This window comes from Notamacropus eugenii, chromosome 5 (genome assembly GCF_028372415.1).
Source record: "Notamacropus eugenii isolate mMacEug1 chromosome 5, mMacEug1.pri_v2, whole genome shotgun sequence".
Taxonomy (NCBI): domain Eukaryota; kingdom Metazoa; phylum Chordata; class Mammalia; order Diprotodontia; family Macropodidae; genus Notamacropus; species Notamacropus eugenii.
The window spans coordinates 408153017-408169148 of NC_092876.1; positions in this window are offsets into that span (position 1 = coordinate 408153017).

A 16132-nucleotide genomic window follows, 5' to 3' on the forward strand; every position below is an offset into this window, starting at 1 on the left:
CGGCGCCCCGAGCTGCGGCAACGACAGCCGGCGGCGCTCGCAGCGGCTGGGCCCGGCCATCAGAGCGGGGACGGCGGCGGGGCTCCCCGGCGGGGCTGCATCGCCCACCCGGTCCGGAAGAGTGGGACCGGGGAGGGATGGAGCAGGGCTGGCTTGGGGAGCGAGAGACCTCTCCCTCCCCCGGAGACCCCTCTAACTTCGGGGGCCGGGCGCACCCCGCAGCCCCGGACACGCCTGGGCTGGGCGAGCGGAGCCGAGCCGAGCGCCCTCGCCGACACGCACGCACCCTCGTTCTGCCGCCGCTCCGACTCCCGCTCCGCCTGCTCGCCCGCCGCCGGAGACCCCACCCCCACCCCGCGCGCGCGGAGCCCCCTTCCCCCACCCCGGAGCCGGGGCAAGCCGCGCTGCGCGAGCGGGGGCGCGCGGACCGACTGACGCGCGGGCCGGCGGGCGCAGCACACTCACACACACTCACACCCAGGCCCCTCAACACGCAGGCGCGTCGCTGCCCCCGCCAGGCGGGGATGCCGGAGGAGTCCCCACGGCCTCCCGCCGCTCTCCCCGAGGGGTCAAGCTGGGGCCAATGCCAAGCTTGCTTTCTGTGCCCCCTCCACTTCACAGCGCCCCCCCTTTTCTAACTCCCCTCGCTCCTCTCCCCACCGGGAGCCCCGCCTCTCAAGCGCCAGGTAACCCCAAACACCCCCCCCCCCCCACTCCCACCACGCTCTCCCCCTCCCCCGCGCCGCAGGCTCTGGCACGGAGCTCGGGAGCCACGTGAGACCGAAGGCGGCGGCGGTTATTGGCGCGCGCCGCGCTCCCCCCTCCTCCTCCCCTCCCCGGCCGGCTTATGTAATCGGAGTCAGTTGTGTAACTGTGGCGACCCTCCCCCCCTCGGCGTCTCCGCCAACTCCTTTCCATTCTCCTCCCGGGCCGGCGGCCCTGGCCGGGCTCCGAGCCGCCGCCGCCGGCGTCCGTGCGGCCATGCCTGGACGGGGGAGCGTGGGCTTCACACCCCCACCCCCACCCCCACACAGTGTCCCCAGGCTGCTTCTTCCTCAGGCCCGTCCCCGCGGCCGCCTCGGCGGGGCTGTGGGGCAAGGAGGGCCCGGGGCGCCCTCCGAGCCCCCTCGTCGCGCGTGGGCCGGCCGGAGCCGGGCAGGTGGGAGCGGGGCGGGGGGCTCGCAGTCTCTGGCCTCGGGGAAGTTGGGTGCACACCTTTCCCACGGCGCGCGTGGACACACCACACACACACCCGCTTTCCCCACTCTTGCACACGTGCGCAATCCTTTTCTCCCCCAAATCGAAGCAAACCGAGTCAGCAGCACGAAGTCAGGGAGAAGTGAGAAAGGGGCCCACGCTGCTTTTGGGCACCAGTGGGCACGAGGGACCAGACAGCCGGACCGTCTGCCACCCGGCTACACGCACATAGAGCCACCACGTGTGTGTGTGTGTGTGTGTGTACGTGTACGTATGTCTGTATGTGTTCTGGAGAACACACCCCCGGACAGACTGCCCTTCAGGACCGGACCGAGAAGTCCAGTGGAGGAAGCCCAGCCCCCAGTGCCATCATTGCCAGTCACAAGGTCTCCACTGTTCGGGTGCCACTGACCCTTGGGCCGTCTGATGAAGTTTCAGAATTTTCCTTCTTAATGCAAAGATGAATAAATGGAATTACAAAGGGAACCAAGGATGCTGAAGTCCTGCTGTTAAAGTAGCTTTAAAAACAGACTCTGATGGAAGCAGAGCCCCTGGTCACTGCCCAGCGAAGGGGCTTGCCCAGGGCTTGGGCTCAGATGGGGTTGGCCCTCCAGGAGAGCCGCAGATGGCATCCTCCTAAAGGAGAGGAGGCCAGGTAACGACTCTTCCCCCAGCAACAGGAACCCTTGACATCTGTGATTTGGAGCCTTTTTCTCAAGACAGAAGATATAAACAGTCAAATTCTGTGTTCCTAGGGAAGTGGCCTCGTGTGCTGTGCCCTAATAAAGAGGGAAAACAAAAGCATCCGAAAAGAGGGATCTTAGAGTAAGTATGGAAGTGGGGTAGGAAAGAAGGGTAGACGTGAAGGGTACAATGTACAGCAAAGCTAGGGACAGACCGGAGTAGAAAGGAGGTAAATCTTGGGAGAACTGAGAGATTGTAAAGAAGTGAGAAGTGATGGCCAGACTGAAATTTCCTCATTTTAATCAGGAAGTCGGACTGTTGTGTATTGGACAAGACAAAGAATCCAACAGCTCCATTGCCTCAGTCTTGGGTTGAGAAGCCATCAAGGCCAGTGCCCTCATTTGACCAATGGAGAAACGGTGGGTGCAGGGTCATGTAGCTAAAAGGAAGAATCTGAAGTAGAATTGGAGAACAGGTCTTCCTGATTCCAAGTCCACCAGCTACCCTCTTCTCTTCTCCCTTGCTCTACAATACAATACACATTCTTAGGAAGTAGTTGCTGCCCTGATCTTGTCTTCCAAAAGTGCAAACAAAACCGTTGAGCAGGCGTTGGGTCCGTGTTTCTGTTCAGCACATGGTGCAATATTTTAAATCTTGAAGAACAGCAATGTGATAAAACTTCATATTCTATACACTCAGAATTTTCAGTAATTTACATATGGAATGATTTTGTTGTTCCACTATGAACTGAAGATTTTACTAACCAAATTAATAGCTTCAATAAAGTTTATCAAAAAGCAAAGATGAAATATTTCAGAGACCACTTGAAGGATATTTGCATGTAAAAATAAATAAGCTAATAAATAATACTCATTGAAACAGTTCAGAGTTTTGGGATCTGCTAGTTGCATGGTGTCTGCTCTGTCCAGCCATGTTCTGATCATTGGTTTATACAGAGGAGTAATAAAATACATTTTCAAAAGTATCCTTTAGCTCATAATGTTCACTAGTTAAATCTAATATTCAACAAGGATAGGCATTGAGGATATCTGTCGCAAGCTGATTCAGGTGAGAAAAGTTCTCTTGCCTAATTGCCCATTGTATTTTCCCCAAACAAGCATCAACGTACTCCTGGAGTTCCTCCTCTTGGCTGCTTCATACTTAGGTGACATGGGAAAGATTCTAAAGGTCACAAGTGATCTTAACGTATGTAAGAAGTGTGAAAGTTATGCAAGGTCTCCCTAAGAGAGAATCGAAAGGCTTCCACCTTGTTATTGTTTCCTAAGTTTTATGGAAGAAATGTTTTTTGGTGTATGATTTCCCTGCCTGGCTACATTCCAATCAAGTTTTATTTCCTTCATCTTATCAGTAGCACACTACCAGATGAAGTCCCAGATTCTAGAATACATTTTTCTGCATGAGAAGCCCTTAGCCGTCCATGTCACAGATTACCCATTCTTCCTTTATGGTGTTTACACAAACTCTTTTATGGAGTCTGACACACAGGTCATACAGGATATGGCAGATTCATCCACACTGATCTTCCTTGTTGGTAGTACACACTGAACTTAGAGCTGGCTAGGACCATCTCTGGTTGGTGGCATCCAACTTAATATTTGCCAGACTTTATGTCAGTTAGTCCTGAAATCAAGATCCATATCTGCAGTCTCAAAACTAATCAGTGATGGCCTGCTTTAGGCCAAGTACTATATTTTATGCAGGAGATAATAGGTCTCACTGTGACTGGCAGGTACAATAGATTTCTGGTATCCATGGTTTCTCTGCTATAAATTACCCCCCAGGCCACCCAGATAGTATCAGTATATTATCATTAATTAGTCGTGTATTTCTCCTTTAAACTTTTATTTATTTATTTTTAGTTTGCAACATTCTCTTCCATAAGATTTTGAGTTCTAAATTTTCTAACTTTTCCTTTCCTTCCCCCTCCCCAACACAGTGTGCAGTCTGATAAAGGCTCTACACATACAATCATATTAAATGTATTTCCACATTAGTCATGTTGTAAAGAAGAATTAGAACCAATGAGAAAAACCACAAGAAAGAAGAAACAACAAAAAGAGCCAGTCATATGCTTCAATCTGCATTCAGACTCCATAGCTCTTTTTCTGGGTGTGGATAGCATTTTCTATCATTAGTCTTTTGGAATTGTCTTAGATCCTTCCTTTGCTGAGAAGTGCTGAGTCTATTAAAGTTGGTCACTGCACAGTGTTGTTGTTATTGTGTACAATGTTCTGGTTCTGTGCATTTCACTCAGTATCAATTCATTTAAGTCCAGGTTTTTCTGAAGTCCACCTGCTCATCATTTCTTGTATCACAATAGTATTCCATTACGTTCATATGTCACAACTCGTTCAGTCATTCCCCAATTGATGGACATCCCCTCAATTTCCAATTCTTGACCACCACAAAAAGAACTGCTGTAAATATTTTTGTACACATGGATCCTTTTCTTGTTTTTATGACCTCTTTGGGATATAGAACTAGAAGTGGTATTGCTGGGTCAAAGAGTATGTACAGTTTTATAGCTCTTTGGTCATGATGGGGTGCTTGGGTGCATATACTTGGGCCCCAATTCTAAAATCACATATCTCTTTAAAAAACACATTTCTCCCTAGCCTCAAAATACTCTCAGGCAGTTTCTCCCTCAAGGACACAGGCTGCCCTAGCAATAGTTGTTACAACCGTTATCTCCCTTCCTGCTGTAGGAGCCAGCTGCACCTACAGTACTCATTAGGCTTAACCAGATGTGTACTGGCTTAACAGGCTGTGTACGGGGTCATAACGACATTTTCTACTCACTGACCAATCAGAAGTATCCTAGACTTGGACATACCTATACTCCCTTACATTAATCTAACAAGACATTGACAAGAGAAGCCTGATTTTTCCTGATCAGCCCTGATCATTGGTTGACTTAGTAACTCAGGCCTAAAACCATACCTCCAGGTAGCCCCTCCTTGGGCTATTTCCAGATGAATTCTGGGTAAAATACCTATGTAGTAGATATATATAATATCCTATATAAACTCTCCCTGTTCCCCTTTAAGGTTTCAGGCTCCCTAAGAACTCTTGCCCACGGAAAAGCGTAATAAATCTTTACCTTGATTTCAGCAATGCTTAAGTCCATGAATTCTTCTCCAGATGACCTGCCCCTGGTACCCTGGTCTTTGTGGGGTCTCACAACCCCCTTCTAGCCCTCATCAGTCATAGCTCCAAATTCCTCTCCGGTATGGTTGGATCACTTCACAACTCCACCAACAATGCATTAGTGTTGCAACTTTCCCACATCTCCAACATTTATCATTTTCCTGTTTGGTCTTGTTAGCCAATCTGATAGGTGTGATGTAGTACCACAGAGCTGTTTTGATTTTTTTTCTCTAATCAATAGTGATTTCAAGCATTTTTTAATATGATTATAGATAACTTTAATTCCTTTCTCTGAAAACTGCCTGTTCATATCCTTTGACCATTTATCAATTGGGGAATGACATGCATTCTTATAAATTTGACTCAGTTCTCTATATGTTTTAGAAATGAGGCCTTTATCAGAGACACTGGCATTAAAAATGATTTCTCAACTTTCTTCCTGGCTTCCCTTCTAATCTTGGTTGTATTGGCTTTGTTTGTCCAAAAACTTTCCAATCTAATTAATCAAAATTATCCATTTTACATTGCATAATGTTCTCTCTCTCATTTGGTCATAAATTCTTCCATTCTCCATAGATCTGACAGGTAAACTATTCCTTGCTTTTCTAATTTGCTTGTAGTATCAGCCTTTATGCATAAATTGTGTACCCATTTTTTATAGCCTATACCTTGGTATAGGGTATAAGATATTTGTCTATGTCTAGTTTCTGCCATACTGTTTTCCAGTTTTTGTTAAATACTCAGTTCTTATCCCAGAAGCTGGAGTCTTTGGGTTTATCAAACAGTAGATTACTATAGTCACTGACTACTGTGTCTTGTGTACCTAGTCTATTCCACTAACCACCACTCTGCTTCTTAGCCAGTACCAAGTATTTTTGATGATTACTGCTTTATAAAACAATTTAAGACCTGCTGTGGCTAGGCTACCTTCTCTTGCATTTCTTTTCATTAATTCCCTTGATATTCTGGAACATTTGTTCTTCCAGATGAACTTTGTTATTATTTTTTCCAGTTCTATGAAATAATCTTTGGTAGTTTTATTGTGTGTGTTCGTCCTCCATTGCCAAAGAAGACCATGCCATCAGAGAAATGATGACATGACTTGCACTTGACTTTTGTTTTGTGTGAAGGAGAGCTGTGCAGGTCACCAGCCTCCCTTCTCCTCCAGAGCCATCTGAATCCAGTGACCAGATATTCATCAGGATGACTGGAGATGAGCCAGAATGAGGCAGTTGGGGTTAAGTGACCTGCCCAAGGTCACACAGCTAGTGAGTGTCAAGTGTCTGAGGTGAGATTTGAACTCAGGTCCTCCTGACGCCTGCACTGGTGCTCTATCCACTGCACCACCTAGCTGCCCTGGTAGTTTTATTGGTGTGGCACTGGATAAGTAAATTAATTTAGGCAGAATTTTTATTTTTTTATATTGGCTTGACCAACCCATGACCAACTGATATTTTTCCAATTATTTAGATCTGACTTTACTTGTGTGAAAAGTGTTTTGTGATTGTGTTCATCCTGTATATCTCTTTTTGTATGTTTGTTTGCGTGTTGTCCCCCCTCTTAGACTATGAACTCCTTGAAAGCAGGGACTAATTTTTTTTTTGCCTTTATTGCATCCTCAGCACTTGGCACAGTCCCTACCACATAACAGACATTTAATAAATGTTTGTTGACATGATTTGATTATATAAAACAAAAGGACAAAGGATTTGTTTGGATCAACAAAAGTTAACAGTGCTGTATGTGTAAGGCAAATAACCAAGTCCTTAAAATCAAGTCACATTTCTTTTTTTAAATTTTTTTAAAATTAATTTATTTGTTTTCAGTTTTCTACAATCACTTCCATACATCTTAGCTTTTCTCCCTCTCCTTCCCTCCCTCCTTGAGACAGCATGCAATCTTATATGGGTTCTACACATACATTCTTATTAAACACATTTTCACATTAGTCATGTTGCATAGAGGAATTGAAATGAATGGGAGAAATCATGAGAAAAAACAAAACATAACAAAAGAGAAAATAGTCTGCTTCATTCTGCATTCCGATTTCATAGTTCTTTCTCTGTACGTGGATGGCATTTTGCCTCGAGTCCTTTGGGAATGTTTTAGGTCCTTGCATTGCTGTGAAGGGTTAGGTCTACCAGAAACATTCCTCACACACTGTGGCTGTTTCTGTGTAAAATGTTCTGGTTCTGCTCATTTCACTCAGCATCAGTTCATAAAAATCCTTCCAGGCCTCTCTGAAGTCCTCCTGTTAATCATTTCTTATAGCACAATAGTATTCCATTACATTCATATACCACAACTTGTTCAGCCATTCCCCAACTGATGGGCATCCCCTCGATTTCCAGTTCTTGGCCACCACAAAGAGAGCTGCTATTAATATTTTTGTACATGTGGGACCTTTTCCCATTTTTATGATCTCTTTGGGATACAGTCCTAGAAGTGATACTGCTGGGTCAAAGGGTATGCTTGAAATAATAAACAACTAAAGTTTCAGGTTACAAAAAAAAGTCACATTTTTTATCACAGTGGTTTTCAAAAGTTGCCAGGGATCCAGTCAAGATTGTGCCCTTCAACTCTTATGCTGCTTATTTCTTTCAACCATATATCTATCAATTGAGAAGTTTTGCAATGGTGGCATTTTGTTGTTGCCATGTAGGCATTTCACTTGTGTCTGACTCTTTGTAACTCTGTTTGCAATTTTCTTTGCAAAGATACTAGAGTGCCATTATCTTCTCCAGCTCATTTTAACAGATGAGGAGACTGAGGCCAACAGGGTTAAATGACCTGCCCAGAGGCACACAGATAGGAAATGTCTGAAGTCAGATTTGAACTCAGAAAGATGAGTCTTCTTGACTCTGGGACCAACACTCTATCCACTGCACCACCTGCCTGCCTATCTCCTTTCTGGTGATGTCATCTTTATAAATATCTAGCAATAACAGTCAAACCCTAGAAACGATTTCAGCTCATAATAATCCTTTGGACTTGACCAGGTGATGAGCATTTCTGTCTTCTTAAGATCAGTACTCACTCTCCCCTGAGATAAAATGTGACATATTTTTGACAGAAGCTCAGTAAAACTGACGCTTGTCAATTGATTGTTCTAAACTAGCATCCTTCAGCTCATCTACTATCTTTAGGTGTTTTTCTTCACATTCTTTCACTGCCTTCTGCCATAACAATGAGGTCATCTCAATAAATCCAAAATTCTATGTAGTTCAAGTCACTCAAAATCATTTCATGAACTAATGAAAAGGGACAGGAACCACAGAAATCCCTTGGAACATGTACTCAAATTGGTAGACTCCCACGGGGCAGATGAAGACCAACTTTCCATTGGAAAGATAATTGGAATTTGATAATACCCACTGCAAAGGTCCAACAGTGAAAACCAGTTTACTTCTCAGCAGATAATCTAAGCCACACTGAATTTATGACCTGTGCATTGATCCAAATTTGTTCTTTTATTTAGGGTTCAGTGGTTCAAACACATCAAAATCTTCCTAGTTGCTTTCTATTCTACCACTACGGAGGAGATGTAGAGTACATGAGACCACTTAGTAATGCCACTGACTAACAGATCGTTCAAATGTTGCCTGAGCTTCTCCATTTCCAAGATCTTCTAGGACCATGTCTGAGAAAAGGTAAGGAAGAATAATAGATTTAAATTATGTGGGTAGTGTGTTACCCCTTCTGGGCACTCCCTACTCACAGAGTTGTTGTGCTTGTCCTTCATTGCCAAAGAAGACCATGCCACCAGAGAAATAATGACATGACTTGCATTTGACTTTGTTTTGAGTGAGGGAGGGCTGTGCAGGTCACCAGCCTCACTTTTCCTCCAGAGCCATCTGAATCCAGTGACCAGATATTCATCAGGATGACTGGAGATGACCCAAGATGCACTGGGAGACCTTGGGCCCTTTAGGCCAAGGTCTATGCAGGTACTCACTTACTTAGGTTGAGGTAATGCCGAGTCATTAAACAGGCCTGTTTAAGAAGTAGCCAGGGCATGGCCCCTTTAATGAGGCAAAGAAAAGAAAGACATCAGGCTGGCAGGGAAACAACAATTACTATTGATAATCACTCTGAAGCCAGGAGGGTCCAGAAGACAGCCTTTAGGCAGGGGGCAGGGGCCCCATGGTGCCAGAGTGCAGTTTACATACAGGAAAAATCCCCCTAGTTCTTCTGCTTTTTCCCCCTCAGTCCTTCCACTACTTAGGCAACATAGTATTTAAAGTCATGCCTTTCTGGATCCACCTCCAGGGTGTGTGCTTCACCATGATGCTGGGGATGCCACATTTTTATCATCTTCTGTGTTCCCTGCTAAGAACATCTTCTGTTCTACTAGAGGTTTCTGCACATGATATATGTATGATCATCTGGTCCAAAATCACTGCTTGTAGATCTCAGATAAAATTCTGTATAGGCTAGAATTAATTTCAGTCAACATAGAAATCCCAGAAATGTTGACTGTATTTGAATATACCAGAACTGTACTGTCTATCTTCTTGTTGATAACCACATTTTCACTGGAAAACTTCAAATATGTTATGATAAAACTCTGACGTGGTTAGTCCTTCTTACTCAAGCCATAGAGGCTCAGCCCTCTCATAGGCTCTGGAAGTTAGCCCAAGGTTTCCTTGATAAAATGAATGGAATACATACCATTGGGATCCAGCATGGCATTATACTTTACATCTTCATCCTCATTGTCTCTTCTACACAAGGTCTTATGCATCTAGACATACAGGGCCCAGAACAGACTGCAGAGGCAGTGATTAATTTCTTAGGTACCTGGGCCAGCCCTACTCCCTTCCCTGTTTCCTGATGGTGAACTTTAATTTCTGGAAAACCAGTGTCCAATTTTTCTTTCCAGAGACATATGTCCATTTCATCCACACAACATGGCCTCTTCTAATGTATTCCTTGGTACCAATTCCAGGAGAACATTATATACTGTAAAAGCAACATTATGTAATGACCAGCTTTGATAGACTTAGCTATCTAAGTCTATCAGCAGTGCCATGATCTAAGACAGCTCTAAAAGACTCCTATGGAAAATACTTTCCACATCCAGAGAAAGAACAATAGATTCTGAATGCAGATAGAAGCATACTATTTTCTCTTTCTTTTGCTCTTTCTTGTGTTTTTTCCCTTTTGTTCTGATTCTTCTTTCACAACATGACTGATGTGGAACTATGTTTAATACTATTATACATGTATAGCCTGTATCAGACTGCGTGCCATCTTTGGGAGAAGGAAGGAGGAAAAATTTAGAACTCAAAATCTTATAAAAGTGAAAGCTGAAAATTAAATATAAATAAATAAAATTTCAAAAACATTAAAGTGAGAAAAAAGAAAGTAATTTTGGTTATGACAGCACTTGCTTTAAGGGTGCCTTTGCTCATAAAACTATGAAACTAATTGAGAAACTGGGAGTTTTTTGTTTTTGTTTTTTCTTTGTGGTCAAACTAAAAATCAAAATGATTCCCTTAATTTTTCTTTTATATCAAAATTTATTAGTTAATTTAATGGATGCCTTTTATGTTTACATTATATTCATGTGTGAACATATCTTGTCTCCTATTCATTGAACTATCCCTTATAACAAAGGTTAGAAAAGAAAGGGGAAAATGCAGTTTGGCACATCTTATCTAGACATTGACCACATCTGAGAGAATATATAATAATTTTTGCTAACCAAGAGTTAGTTAGGCCAAAGGTAATCCAGGGTTCCTGCGACTCATTCGCCTTGGTGGTGGAGGAAGGTTCAACACCTTTTCTATTCACCTGTCTCTCTCCTCCTCCACCACCTTTTGTGACCTTAAGAAATCCTTAGCACTTTTTTCCTCTTCTAGTTGATGGTGAAAAATGGGCCTGTAGGGTGTAAAGACCAGAAAAGATCTTCTTACAAGGTGAAAGTCAGTGGAAAATAAATTGGTGACATTGACCTGAGTTAGGCAAATGTATGTCCTTATTATTTTATCCATAACTGTGTCTGTGGGAAGTAGGTAACATAAAGGACTACATACTTCTCCCCTAAATGTGAACCCAGGCACCCAACTTCTCCTTTTTAGGGAGCTGAATGAACAGAGGGAAAGAGCCAGTATTCTCAAGAGGCTGGCAGGGGTTCGACTTAGGGCAATTACACCTCTATGACATGGTACTTTGGAAAAAACACTGTCTTTAGAAACCGAGTTCAAATTCTTCCTCTTATCCGTACTATTTGTCTGATGTAGGGCAAGTGACTTAGCCTCCATGGATCTCAATGTCTTCATCTATAAAATGAGCATGTTGAAGTAGATGACCGCTGAAGTCTCCCCAAGTTCTTCATTTATGATTTCATGATGCTGATGAGCTCCTCGATCCCTGCACTGTAGTGATTGGACAGCAGAGTGCACTGTCCCTTTTCCAGTTCAAGGTCCACTTCTCACCCATACCTGGGACCAGGACTGGCTACACAACAAGGGCTCAGTTGGATTCTTAATGATGGAACATCCTCACACTTTCCACTGCCTCTTTACCCAGCATCAAAGCAAATTAACTGAATTACTCTTCACTGTGTTTGGTGATCAGATCTCTTAGAAATAATATCTTATTAGAAGATATAATTTAAAATATTTAAGTAGCTATTTTAAAAAGACAATTGTCAAAAAAAGATCTTTCTCTTATCAAAAAATTTCCTAGTTAAACATAAGAAGTTTGGCTCATATATATGCTCCTGTGGAAACCCTAAGGAAAATTACCTTCTACTATAAAGTTTTGCATTCAGTTACAGCTTAAGCAATGGAAATTCCCAAATGGAAAGAGAAATTCCAAATGGAAAGAGAAAATAAATCAAAGTTACAGTTTGTGATATTAAATCATAAGTCAGTATCATAAAATGTCAAGAACTTCCAAGAGGAAATAAAGATACCGTGTGTTACAAAGGTCAAACAAAAATTATTTTTTTCTTTTTAGAATAAACTAACTTTTGTATTATATACATTAGGTGTTAGTGTCTTTTGATATAGTGGATGCTAGAATTATTACATGGGCTCTTTTGTTTTAATTACCAATTAGTACCTTATAACAGAAGAGTCCTAGTAAACTTTAGCTAAGTCTTATCTATTTATTATTTAATTCATTTTACCTAAAATTAAAAATCCTAATATTTTATTTCTGTATGAGGTTCCCTGCCAGGCCTAGAGGCCTGTGTGGGCTACCCGAGTCTTCTTACCTCACCTCCGAGGTCGAGGTCTTCGGTTGGCCAAAACCGGATGCTCATATGAGAGAAAGGACATTCCAGAGTCAAACAAGGGTTGAGCTTTATTTCAGGGTCTAGGTTACAAGTGCAGGGGGGTCTTCCTTAGGAGGAAGAGGGGGAGATTTCCTAAGGAGGCTAGGATCTTAAGGGATTGGAAGTAGAAGTACAAGCGGGGAGAGAGGGGGAGGGGAGAGAGGAAAGAAGAGAGCGGAGCCTACTGTCCTCTTGGCTCCTTACATGCTAAGAGAGCTTTCAGGCTTCCTCAATCCTACTTAACCTTCAGCCACACAGTTTGCATCTCAATACCGTGCTGTTAGATAACAATAGTGTGCCCAGATCCGGGACGACCTCGAGGGCGGGAAGACTCCACCCATCACGTATCTCCCGGGGAGAGGCGGAAATACCCGAGCTAGCCGAGCTAGCTCAGTCTGACCTTCTCGAATCCCCGCTGTTCATGGAGGGCCTCATAAGACTCTAAGATTTAGAAGTCCCACTTTTACCCGCCCGAGACCGTCCACACGGAATTGAGCTTCCAATCCCAACAGTTCCCCAGTGCATCCTGTTATTTCAGCTTAAAGACTGAGAGGTTGCCCAGTGTTCCCATCATCATATATCTCTTCTGGTCTTGGCTTGGGTTGGAAGTATCTAGGGTTTGGGGACCACTGACAGCCAGGAGGTAGAGATAACTCAATCTGACTCCTTTAGACCTTATGCCCCGCATAAGGGACATTTAGGGGGTAGAGTGTTGATGGCAGCCATGTGGTAAGTGAATCAAGTTTGTGGCAGAGTCAGACAAGTTGGTAATTCTCTCCCTTCTGTTATTTTCTAGCTACCATTATTGCAAACAGGACTGTCTTTTTCCATGAGTGAGCTGGCACCTTAAACTTGACACCCTATGAATTCAGTGGCATTAATTTAATGCCTCTAAGTTTAGAAAACTTTAGACTCATTGGAGCTTACTATAAAGTCCTTCTTGCTCCATGCAGATTGCAGATAGTGAAGCAGTAAAAAAAAGGTCTTTTAACTCACAATCACTCTTAACTAGGCAACTGAGAAAGATTAGTGCCTTGTAGCTCTCTTAAACCAGAGAACTGCAAAGCTCCTTAGTTTGGCTCTTTGGGAAATACAGACAAGCCCAGAAAGCTCCTCATTCAACAGGATTCTGCTTTGTTCAGTCAACTCCAAGCCTCTTCTCGTAGTAAAACAGATGTGAATCCCATTTCCCTCTCTCTATTTCTTCCTTTTCTGCTAGAAGTGGGGCAGTAGAAATTAATCACTTCTGAGAGACTTCAAGCTGAAAATATTTTTTTAAAAAATATACCTCAAAATACATTAGCATTCAAGCTCTCTTCCAATGAGCTTCCCAGCAACTATTCTAGTCTTTTATTCAGTCAATTAAAACAATGCCTGTTTTCCAGTGAATAAGTTTCCAGCATAGTAGCTGAAGCCTTTCTGTCAATTGACTTTCCCGTTAGCTTCTTTACACCTAGCTTTTTCTTTATTTCCATTGCCCAAAATCAGAGCCTCCTAGAATGAATCATCTTTCACCTATGAGGTCAAACTCATGAAACCCATCTTTGTGCCAGGTGTGAAACCAACAGACCTTATTTAATCTTTCCATAGTCTTCAAATAGTTATGCAAGTTACAATCTTGTTGATTAAAACTATGAAAACTTTATTTAAAAAAAAATTCATACAAATAAAAGTGAGGGACCAAAATACCCCGTGGCCATCATTACCTCAGTCATTTTCTGTCCTGTGGAACAAGGCTCCTTAGTACATCCATCTGAGGGGCAATTCTCTGTCTGATATTCTTGATACCCAGTCTCTTCACATTTTATCTGATAAATTGTGTTTCTTCCCAAGTGAATTTAATTTTTTTTAAACAGAAGTTTGTTTCAGCAAACAAACTGTTCAAGTATGAAAGAAGCAATATCTTATATCCTTCAGAAGTTGATTGCATCTCTTTTCTTTACACAAAAGTTATTTTTCTTTCTCTTTTAGCAAACTATTCACTTACAAAATGGGCAATACCTTACAATGATATGCCTCAAATATCAGAAAACTTAACAAATATTATTTGTGGCTACTGAAAGCTAGTTAGACCAGAAGAGTTTATTCACATGACTTTAATTACAGTTGGAACTTCTTGGCAGACTCTGGAACTGACTTTGCTCTTTGAGTGTTCCTTGGATCTCAGAGATTGGCTTGAGGTATGATCCTCAGCATATTGCTAGGTTCCAAAATGGATACTTAGAATCCATCTCTGCCCAGACTTGTCTGACATTTAAGGCACAACCTTCAAGCCTTTACCTTTTCAACTTTGTAATTATGGTTTCAACATTAATAGTAAAGTTTTCTTTCTTTAAAATAATTCCCATCTTCTCCACTTTCTTCACTGAGAATTTTTTCCCAAGACATAACCCACTTTTATTTCTCCAGTTATAATGATAACACACTGTCATTTAGTTTCTCCACAGATCAGTTATTCACTGTTTTTCCTACATATTCTTAAGTGATTATAAAGGAGAAAAATGTGTTACCTCTTCACAGAATGACCAGGTGGCACTATTGTTCTATGCCAGAAATAGGAATAGATGTACTTTGAAACCTTCTTTCAACATCCATTCCTTCCCATGTATAACATTTTTATAACTGAAATTTTTAGCTGCACCAGTGTCCATTATTTGAAACAATTATATTTTTCATCTTAGAAATAAGAACATTATAATGTGTCACCAAGGGATTGGTGCCTTTTTCTTTTAAATAGCTCTGCTTTATACCATCTCTATTCTGATGATACTTTTTTTGCTAACAGACTCCAACAAAAAGGGCCCATTATTCCATAACTGTATTGTATTGAATTGACATTCCTTGAATTAAAATAGCTCTTAGGGGGGAAAAAATCTAAGAGAAGCAAACTCTGTGAGTGAACTATAAGTAATTAAAAAAAAAACATAGTGACTATCTTAGAATTGTGCCTAATGCTATAAAATATCAAGAAAATTTTCCTTTTGTTTCCTCTATCAATTAATATACATATGTATATATTTTTATTTTCATTTTCTACTAACTGTTTGTAAGCCCCCACACCTGAATTTTGGCTCCTGTATAAGTTTCCTCATCTGTTAAATGAGCTAGAGAAGGAAATAGCAAACCACTCCAGTAGCTTTGCCAAGAAAACCCCTAAAATAAGACTAGGGTATGACTGAAAATGACTAAACAATAAAAATTCTAGTTTTTAAAAGCTGTATCTTAAATCAGAAATAACATGGGTTACGTGGATTGCTGTGAAAGAACTCAAATTATTCAATTCATCCTACAAATTAAGATGAGATTATATATTATGGTTTTCTAAGAAATTTACGTGTCAGAACAGGATAATTGATTTCAGTATTATAATTAAAATGTATCTGAAAGTAAGGCCTTCCTTTATTTTAAAATATATTCCTATGAAGTTACATAAAACAAAACTTATCAGAGATGCTGTGTTTATCTGAAAACTTTCTGGTTTATGGGAATGGGGTCTAGAGGATCATTGAAGCTCATTAGGTCAGACTGTCTCTGCTTTAGATATGCCTAGTTTTGGTGCTGGGTGTTCCTCTCTCTGCCCTTTTCTGAACTCCATAGCTGGAAACTTACCATGTTCTATACTGGAAACATTCACAGCAGGGCCTCCTCGCACCTGTCCACCCTGCCTATGACATCAGAAGTATAAAGCCACTCATCTGTAACTACTAAAGATCTCACACATTTTTATGAAGCCCCAAACTCTCATCCACATAACTGATTTATTCTAATGCATGATGAGTGGAACTTAGAAGTTTCCAT